Here is a 10,049-nt window from a genome sequence, read left to right as displayed (position 1 = left end):
AAAGATTCTGCTGCCCAGTTCCTGAGATATTAAGAGTGTGTTGTCTACACAACTACATGGCCAGCTGCCTCCTCCTTAATTTTTTTGTTTTGTTTTGTTTGTTTGTTTCTGAGACAGAGTCTTGCTCTGTATCCCAGGCTGGAGTGCAGTGGCATGACCACAGCTCACTGCAGCCTCAATCTCCTTCGTTCAAGTGATCCTCCCACCTCAGCCTCCCAAGCAGCTGGGACTACAAGTGCATGCCACCAAGTGCTATTTTTTTTTTTTTTTAATTTTTTTGTAGAGGCAGGGGTCTTGCTACATTGCCAGGACTGGTCTCGAACTCCTGGGCTCAAGTTATCCTCCTGCCTCGGCCTCCCAAAGTGCTGGGATTATAGGCATGAGCCATCATGCCCAGCCCTCCTTAATTTTTTAACATGAATTAATAGGACCTGGACACACACAGCCTCATTTATATGAGCAGCCATCACAGCCTGCCACGTGTCAGATGAGGTCTCTGGGGCTCTCACTTCTTGCACTGGGGCTGATGCCACATGTGGCCCAGCTGTAGGTCACATTCATCTCCTGCGTTCTCCAGGATCAGATGTAATACCAGCACATCTTACCCTCGTGTGCCCTGGGAGTTTGTAATAATGTATGAATACATAGGTTTATTTCAGAGAACATTTTCAGAATCTTGTCGCACATGTGCACAAAAATATTGGCTGCAGTGTGTTTATAACCATGAAAACTCCAAAATAGCTTCAATCTCCTGTGAAAGGGGAGTGGTTGAAGGCCCTCCAGCACGTGCACAGAATTCTTTCTTCAGCCATTGAAACATGAAAATGATGGTTAAAAATGACTCCATTATGGGGAAAAGGGACAGGATGCAAATTGTTCAAATGGCTTGATGATATGATGGCATGATGTATGATAAGGAAAGAAAAAGATGTTGTAAAAGGTCACATAAAGTCACCCACAGATCAGCAGTCATGCCATGATTAGCTGCTCTGTGCCAGACACACAGGCTGGAAATTGGTAGGTGCTCACCCCAGGAAGTGGGCAGCTGCCCCTCTGTGCCTCTGTTGCCTCTGTTAGGCTCCTGGAAGCCCCTTTCATTGCTGCATGTAATGACATCTTCATCACCACATGTAACAGCTTCTTTACAACCATGTGTAATGTATTCTGTGTGCTTATTGGGCTAAACCATCACAGAGGAAAAGAGTGCTGGAGAAATGCCAGGGATATCGGTACGGAAATGTTCCAGATGGAAAGTCTCGGCTTCAGGTGAACGTAGCAATGAATGTCAGGGTCAAACAGGGGGTGTGTTCTTGGGAGAGCGTCAGCTCGTCTGTGACCTAGTGTTCAGCCAGCTTCCTGGAAAGGAAGCTTCCTGACATTGAAACCCTGTGTGCTAGGATGAGTGTGTTACGCAGAGCCTTACAAATAGGAAAATCTTGCATCCTCAGGACAGGCGGTTAGTGTTGCTGTCTGGAATCCATCGGCTACATCCCTCCTCCCTCCACTACTTAAAATTCCCTGAATCTGACAGTGGTAGGGAAAGGGCTGATCCTGGAGACGACTGCTCCTTGATAATCCTAGTATGGTTCATAATGGTTGCAGCAGATGAGCCCTGAGGTCCGTGGCTCAGTCTGCAGCTGAGGAAGGCTCTTCCCTGGGGAGGTGTGTCCAGCTTCTCGGGAAGACCTCAGCTGTCTATCTGGCCTGGGCTGCCCAGTTCTTAGCAGTGTGTCAGTGATCAGCAGCCCCTGACCATCAGGCAGCATTTCCCACCTGCCAGAGAACATCAGAGCCACTGTGTCTGGACCAGCTGAAGGCAGCCACGGTGCCCAGGATGCTGCTGCTGCCTCCAAGGAAAAGAATTCTGAAAATGCTCTATTCAATTCCAGTTTCCATCAGAGAATCTTATTTTTCTTTTGGGAAATGTTTCCTGATTTTCTTCTTTTCCACCACCCCTCCCTGAGGCTGGGTAAAGTGCTTCTTCTGCATGATGCTTAGAACCCAGGCCTCCTGTGACAGGGCTCTCTGCACCTTATGATTTATTGTGTGATGTCTCAGTATGTTTTCTGCGGAGAAGCAGAGAAGCTCTGGTAAACAGAATGGCCCTCTAAAGATGCCCACGCCCTAGTCTCTGATGTTATGCCTATGAATGAATATATTACTTTATACAGCAAAGGGGACTTTGCAGATGTACTTAAGGTTACTAATCAATTGACTTCTAATAGGGAGATTATCCTCGGTTATCCAGGCAGGCCCAATCCAATCACATGGGCCCTTGAAAGCAGAGATTTTCTCTGATTGTGCTCAGGAAGATGCCGTGAAAGATTCTAAGTGTGAGAAGGATTTGATGTGCCACTGCTGGCTCTGAAATGTGGGGTCCACTTGTAGGAACTGGAGGGAGAGACTGGTTGCTAAGGGTGGCCCCTAGCTGATAGCCAACAGAGAAATGGGGACCCCTCCCCATCCTACAGCTGCAGGGAACTGACTTCAGAACATGAATAAGTTTGGAAGAGGATCCTTCCAGAACCTCCTGATAGGAGCCCAGTCTGCTGTCACCTTGAATTCAGCTTCGTGAACCAGGAGCAGGGAAACCAGCTGAGCCAACCCACACTCTGACCTAAGGAGCACTGAGGTAATTATATGTGTTGTTTTAAGCCACTGAGTTTGTAGTAATCTGTTATAGTGGCTGTAGAAAATTAATACAGAATCCTAGTGTTTGGGAATGCAGGCTCCAGACCCCTGTTTTCTCACTTCCAAAGCATGTTTGCACCTTCGCAGGGGACCCTCAAGTCCCGGTAGCTCACTTTCACGTGTCTCAACCCACTTGCCCTCCTGCTCCTGAATGAGCAGGTTCTACCATCTTCCAAATACTTCATCTCCCCGACCTGCCCATAATCACCGCTTGGTGGATTTTTACCACTACAATGTAGGCCTTGGCTTCCTATTTCAGACCCCCTGGGATGTTTTGGTAGCTTCCTTAGGGGTCTTCTCAACTCCCAGCCCTCCCTCTGCCCAACCATCCTTCACACTGCCTCCAGATGCATCTTCCTGAAGTGTGGCTTTGCTTCCATCGCTCCCTAGCTACAGACAGCCTATGGGCTTCCCGGTGCTACTGAATCCAGGGCACATCCCAGCCTCGGTTTCACAGTCTCTACTGGGGACGGGGCATTGCCTCTCCAGTCCGATTCCCCAGGACTCCCTCTTGTACTTTTGTTCTACTCTTGTCCCCTTGCATGCCCAAGCTTCCCCAGCCCCAGGTCTCTCCGTTCCTCCAGTCCTGTAGTGCCCTGCTCTTGGGCCATCTCATCCCTGCAGCCTCATGGGATCCCCAGAGGTACCACTGGTACCATGCCCAAGGCTCATCTGTCTATCTGACTCTAAGTGCCCTCAGTCACAGAGCCAGCCTGAGATCCAGTCCTGTATTTGAACTTCTGCCCTGTCTAATCTGGAGCCCAACCTCTCGCCCCCCTCTCCAGTGTGATTCATAGGCTTGTGTCAAAGCTCTCGGGGATTTAAAGAAAATGTCGACATCCAGGCTTAAAAAAAAAAAAATGTGATGACTATCTTTACCGGAGGGAAAAGAATTTCCTGTGTAACTATTGAAAGTAATGAAGATGGAGGAGGGGACAGGATTGGGAATGGGAAAGACTCAGCTTCCCAGCAGTGGGGACAGAGTTGAGAACCAAAGAGACAGTGTATTTTCTAAGACACACTCCAGGCCAGGCCTGCCTGTGTCCGTCAGTGCCCAGGTCTACCACAGAGAACCCTGGGCTGACCACTGGCTCACCCTGCAGAATGCTCACTACAGACGTGGCTTCTGAGGCTGGGGATGGGCCTCCAGCCAGCAGCTGTCAGGACGGACTCCTTGGCAAACTTTCCTAGGATGTAAGATGGAAAGATTTTTTCTACCTCCCTACCCCGTGTTTCCCAGGTTGGGGAAAATAGAAAAAAAAAAAAAAAAAAAGGAAGAAAATGGGCCTACCTATCAAAACAGAGGCTAAACACCCACAAATAGGAAACTCACAGACCAAAAATGAAACACTAAAGCAAATACCACAATTTCCAATTCAGGCCTGTGTGAGTATCTCCAGGTGGGAACAGCAGCATTTGGAGTTGAGGTGGGAGGGGCTCGGATGGGGTCGGTCCTTGTGGAAGGAGGGCACACCAGCCTGGGGAGAAGGAGATTTGGGGCCAGAAGGTTCAGTGGGATTGTGACTTTGGACTTCGTCATTTCACTGGGGACCGTCCATGAGACAGAATCATCCTTGCCTCATTCACCGACCTCACATCCATGCAGCTATCCAATGTGAGAATGAAGAGAAAAGTCTTTAAAATTTTAAAGCCCTGCACGCGTGTGAAGTGTTAAAAATAGTCACAAATGATGAACTGTAGCAAGAACGTCAATGATAATGACGTTGACCCAGTGACAAAGGGATTTTGTCTCTCTCATGAGTGGACCAAAATGGGAGCAGTAGAGGAAGGTATTATAGCTCAGAGGCCATAAGGCTGCAGGATTTACAGCCAAACTGCCTGGATTTAAAATTGGGTTCTAGTACTCACTAGCTTCGCAAGCTTGGGTAACTCACTTAACTTCTCTATGCCCCCGTTTCCTCATCGGTAAAATATATACACTAATAATCCCAAACTCATAGCATTATTGTATGGATTAAATGAGCTAATCCACGATAATAACATGTTTAATATGTGTTAGCTATAATCACAAAATCGTGATAGCAATTCTCTAATAGAATAAAATATTGTTTGCCAGTGTCTCGGCCATCTTTATACTCAGTGTAAGCAGTCCCCACAAACAGAAATGCTGTTGCAGGGTGAGTGTGCTAAAAATACTCCTGGGATTTTTCAAGTCCTTGGAGACATTCATCTTAAAATAGTGCAAAAAGAACCAAATAAATACTCATTTATGTGCTATTTTAATGAGCAACTGTAGGCAATATGCCTAATATGGCAGAGAGGTCTTCGGTGTCCTTTCTCCTTCATTCCTGTTTAGCGTCTGAGCTCAGATGGCATGCATCATTATGTTTGTGGCATTACAAAAGGTTCTGGGAGTGAGGGAGAGTGCAAGGGTGGGGAAGCATTACGTGCCTGTAATCCCAGCTCTTGGGGATGCTGAGGCATGAGAATCGCTTGAACTCGGGAGGCAGAGGTTGCAGTGAGCCGAGATCATGCCACTGCACCCCAGCCTGGGCCACAGAGCAAGACTCTGTCTCAAAAAAAAAAAAAAAAAAAAAAAAGTAAGCTTCTGTGCTTCTGCCCAGAACCACTGAATCAGATGCTGGGTGTCAGCTCTGGACCCTGTTTGGCCTTTTCTTTCCTATGTCAACCCAGCAGAGCTGCAGGCCCTGTGTGGAGGTGGGTTACAATGTGCTCTCCTTATCCCTAGTAAAACCAGGACATTTTAAGGTAGGGAGGGGGTGGGAGTGGATCAATTAACTTGGAGTCTAAGCTTGACCTTTACCCTGGAGTTATGGGGCTTAGAAATAAAGGGAAAGTTGCATTCTTCTCTGAGGAACTGCTTAATTCATATCCACTCTCCCAAATAAAGCTGCTGGTTGATTGCAGCTATTTAATTCAATGCTATTTGCTTTCATTCTGTGCAGGGTGAGGATAGCTTTTGTTGACCAGAGCTTGTGCTAGATCTCCACCCGGGCCAGGAAGGCATTTCCCTGCACTCACAAAGGCCTTCCACACATAAGATGCACCGAAGAATTCCTGGCAGGGCCAAATCTGATGTCAGGTTCACTCTTGGCCTTCCAAGTTCTTGCTGCCTCTCCTTTGTGCCCACGATATCTGATGGCAGCAGCATGGGACTTGGTACAGTTGAAATAGCCCAAGTTCAAATCCTGATTCAGACACTGAGCCCAGTAACTTTATGTAAGTACCATAATTATAAGGACTTTCCCTTCTTCATCTATAAAATGAAATGGTGAATTGATTACAGGAATGACCCTAACTCTTCACTCATTCCCTGTATCTCATTTTGGACTGACTGTGTCTCATGAGCTGTTAGCAGACATGATGCAAGCTGAGCTTTTTTTTTTTTTTGAGACAGAGTCCTGCACTGTGGCCCAGGCTGGAGTGCAGTGGCATGGTCTTGGCTCACCGCAAACTTCACCTCCTGGGTTCAAGCCATTCTCATGCCTCAGCCTCCCATGTAGCTAGGATTATAGGAGTGCGCCACCACACCTGGCTAATTTTTTGTTATTTTTAGTAGAGACAGAGTTTCACCATGTTGGCCAGGCTGATCTTGAACTCCTGACCTCAGGTGATCTGCCCACATTGGCTTCCCAAAGTGCTGGGATTACAGGCATGAGCCACTGTGTCCGGCTGCAAGCTGAGCTTTGAAAAACTGTTTCCATGTCCACTGTTGAATCTCTTTTATCACCATGAAAAGGGGTTTCAGGGCTAGTCACTGGTTCCAGAAGAAAAAAGAGTGACACATAGGACATAACTCAGGTGCTCTAATGGTCCTAGTTGACACCAACCTAGATCAGTTGACAGCCAGCCAACTCCTAGACCTCCATGTGAGCCCAGCCAAGATCACCAAAGCTACCTGCTTGACCACACAGATATGTGGACACTCAGAGCTTATGCCACCAAGCTTGTTGTGAAGCATTGTTTTGGTGATAGATACAGTGGGAGCATCAGTGATAACTATTGGATGGCTTATTACAATAGTAATAAGTATTGGATTCAAATCCAACCAGGACATGGGTTGCTTAGTGCCACATGCATTGCTTGGTGCATCAACTACTTTTGGAATGATTGAATGGTCTTATAAGGATAAATTATGTAACCCCTTTGTGCCTGATTTCTCTATTCAGAACATCTCTAACAGGCTGCGATCACTGCCATTCCTTGATATTCTTTAAGAGTGGAAATGCCGTTTGCTGTACGTTCAGAGAGAGTGGTGTGAAGTAGCCAGGTCCCTAGTTTTATGTGAGATGTCGATTGATCCATGGAGTAATTTGGGTCTCTGGCTTCAAGTCAAGCCTGTTACATTCTTCAAGGAGAAAACAGCTTGACATTGGTATCAGTTTGAGAACATAGCATGAGTGAACAAAAGAAATAGCAGTCCCCCTATTTTGGGCATTTGCTCTACACCAGGCACTTCTTATCTATTCTGCATGGAGGAATTGCTCTCCTGGTTTTTAAAGGGGACACAACAGCTCAGAGACATCAAATAGATGATCAGAAAGCACACAGCTAAGGAGGTAACAGCACAAACTTCTAGATCCAGAGCTACCTGACAGCAAAGGACAGCCTCTTACACCCCACCGCAGTCTGCAGAGCGCATAGCAGGCATCCAGGCGAAGCTCCTCGGTTTATCAATGAAGGAATTGCATCTGTGAATGGAAGTGGCCTGCCCACGGCTACACGGCAGTCAGTGTAACCAAATTACCTGATACCCCTTCCAGGGCCCTTGGTGTGACTTGCTGAGATCTCATGGGCCAGTGGGTGTCACTGAAATTCCTGGATAAAAGTTGCTTATGGACGGCTGGCACAGTGGCTCATGCCTGTAATCCCAGCACCTTGGGGAGCAATTTGGGAGGCCAAGGCAGGTGGATGGTTTGAGCCCAGGAATTCCAGATCAGCCTGGGCAACATGGCGAGACCCCGTTTCTACAAAAAATAACAGAAAGTAGCCTGGTGTGCTGGTGCTGCCTGTAGTTCCAGCTGCTCAAGAGGTTAAGGTAGGAGGATCACCTGGGCCCAGGAAAGTCCAGGCTGCAGCGAGCTGTGATTGTGTCACTGCACTCCTTCCTGGGTGACAGAGTAAGACCCTGTCTCAAAAAAAAAAAAAAAAAAAACACAAAAGTTTCCCGTGGAGGCATTATCAGTTTCTAGGTCTCCAGGTGAGCACCTTAAAAGACGCAGTATAGTTTAACAACAAAAGACGCACTGTGGAACACCTGAGCTGCTCCTGCGCTCTTGTGCTCTCTTCAGGGAAGCAAGTTAGCATAATGAGGAGGGTGCCTTTTGGGAGGAGGCCTGAGGGCTGGCTAGCTGCATGTGTTCCATTTCTAATCCATTCATTCATTCATTCATTCACTTTTATAGAGGTGGGGTCTCGCTATGTTGACCAGGCTGGTCTCAAACTCCTGGCCTCAAGCAATCCCATCTTGGCCTCTCAAAGTGTTAGAATGACAGGGGTGAACCACTGTGCCTGGCCCCAGATGTGCCATTTCCAGACGACACCTCCAAGGAGCTGAGGAGAGAAGCCCCTCTTGCTGGCTGCGCCAGTATCTACCTATCCTTTGTTCCGCCTGCCAGATCAGAGAGTGGGAGCAGTGCCAGGGAGCTGGTTGGACTGGTGCTGGCCAAGCAGGAGCCCTACTTGGCTGGCAGCCCCAGGCACCTGCCACACTTGTGTGTTTGCTCAGTGGTTCGGGGTACGGAAGCAGGATGCCTTCCGTCATTGCACCCTGGGTGTTCCGGGCCTCGGGGGCCAGCTGCTAGGCTGGCAGCTTCTCTGAGGAGCTGTTTCTTGCCCTGTTTGTACCCCTCTCTCTCAACTACCTGTCAGGCAGGTAATAATCCCATTGTCACCTAATGTACCCAGAGGAGAAGGCAGGAGGTCCCTGCAATGTGCACAGAACAAACACTGGCAAGGTGCCTGACAGCCCTGCACCAGGCACCTTCAGCCCTCAGAGGAGAGAGTCTCCTGTCCAGCTCACCGCAGGCACCCTTCTCCAAATGCCCAGTCTTGCACCATTCCCAGACCATTTGGGCCACATCAGAAAGAATTTGTCATACTGCCTGCCTTTGATTAGATGTTAAGGAAGATTTAAATTCATGCAGAATCTCAATACAGCTCCTTCCTTTTGGAACCATGTGAGAGACTATTTCCAAGGCTGTTTCTTACAAGAGGACCTGCCTTACTAAGACAGCACTGCAATAATTAACGAGTTGAAAGCTTCCTAATTTGCAAAGCATTTTCACATACGTTAGCTCACTTAATGTCTCCCAAACCCTGTGAATAGAGCTTTCTTTTTAGCCCCATTTTACAGGTAAGGCAACTGAGGCCAAGAGAGCTTGAGTAGCTTCCCCAGTGCCTTAATGTAGAATAAGTATCAAAGCAGAGACTGGAGCCCAGATCTTCCTTATGAAAATCCAGCCGCCTTGTTTTTTGCTTTTGGGACAGTCTTGCTCTATTGTCCAGGCTGGAGTGCAATGTCGTGATCTCAGCTCACTGCAACCTCTGCCTCCAGGGTTCAAGCGATTCTCCTGCCAGAGTAGCTGGGATTACAGATGTGCACCACCACACCCAGCTAATTTTTGCAATTTTAGTAGAGATGAAGTTTCACCATGTTGGCCAAGCTGGTCTCATACTCCTGACCTCAAGTGATCCACCTGCCTCGGCCTCCCAAAGTGCTGGGATTACAGGTGTGAGCCACTGTACCCAGCCCCAGCCTTCTTTCTGATTCACTCTTGTTTTGTAGTAGTGGATATTTAAGAAGACTTATATATTTATTTATTTATTTATTTATTTTTATTCAAAGGGCTTGCACTCGAATAAAGTGAGAGTAGGGAGAGAGGAATTCATGTTTCTCTGAGCTGCTTTTTGTTTGGGCTCTCATTTAATCTCTCTGACAACCTTTTGCAGCAGGTGTTATTCTAGTCCATATTTATACCCTAGGAAGCTGAGGATCACAGAGGAGAAATATCTTTCCCCAAGCCCCACATCGAGCAGTGGATAGAAAATGAGCCCAGATCCCTCTGTCTCCATCTCTGCAACCTGGCTCTCTGCATGCCACATTGGCTTACTACCGAGATCAGCCGCGCCAGGGCAGGCTGGAGGGTGAGGAGGCTGACTGGACCCCTGGGAAGGCAGGCAGCACCCAAAGCTGTTCCAGCTCTACTGGTCCTGTTCAAGAGGCCAGAAATGTTCAAATATTGGCCTTCTCCTTATAGTATCCCACCTACCCTCCCTCTGGAAGCACAGAACTATAGTGTGCAAAGAAAGACCTTGTGGATCCTCTGCTCTTGCCCTCTCATTTACCAAATGAGAAGACGCTCTGTGGGGAACAT

The 10,049-nt window shown here is 47.8% G+C and overlaps 1 long non-coding RNA gene across 1 annotated transcript in view; it reads left to right on the top strand.

Annotated features, from left to right (window-relative positions):
• Positions 1-313: 313 nt before the first annotated feature.
• LOC115899695 overlaps positions 314-10,049 on the top strand; it is an 83,520-nt gene continuing 73,784 nt past the window's right edge. The window contains exon 1 of the long non-coding RNA XR_004059329.1: positions 314-2,632. This is a non-coding gene — a long non-coding RNA (uncharacterized LOC115899695). The remainder of the gene's footprint in view (positions 2,633-10,049) is intronic.

Source organism: Rhinopithecus roxellana, chromosome 9 (genome assembly GCF_007565055.1).
Source record: "Rhinopithecus roxellana isolate Shanxi Qingling chromosome 9, ASM756505v1, whole genome shotgun sequence".
NCBI classification, from domain to species: Eukaryota; Metazoa; Chordata; class Mammalia; order Primates; family Cercopithecidae; genus Rhinopithecus; species Rhinopithecus roxellana.
This window is presented reverse-complemented; position numbering and strand designations above follow the sequence as displayed.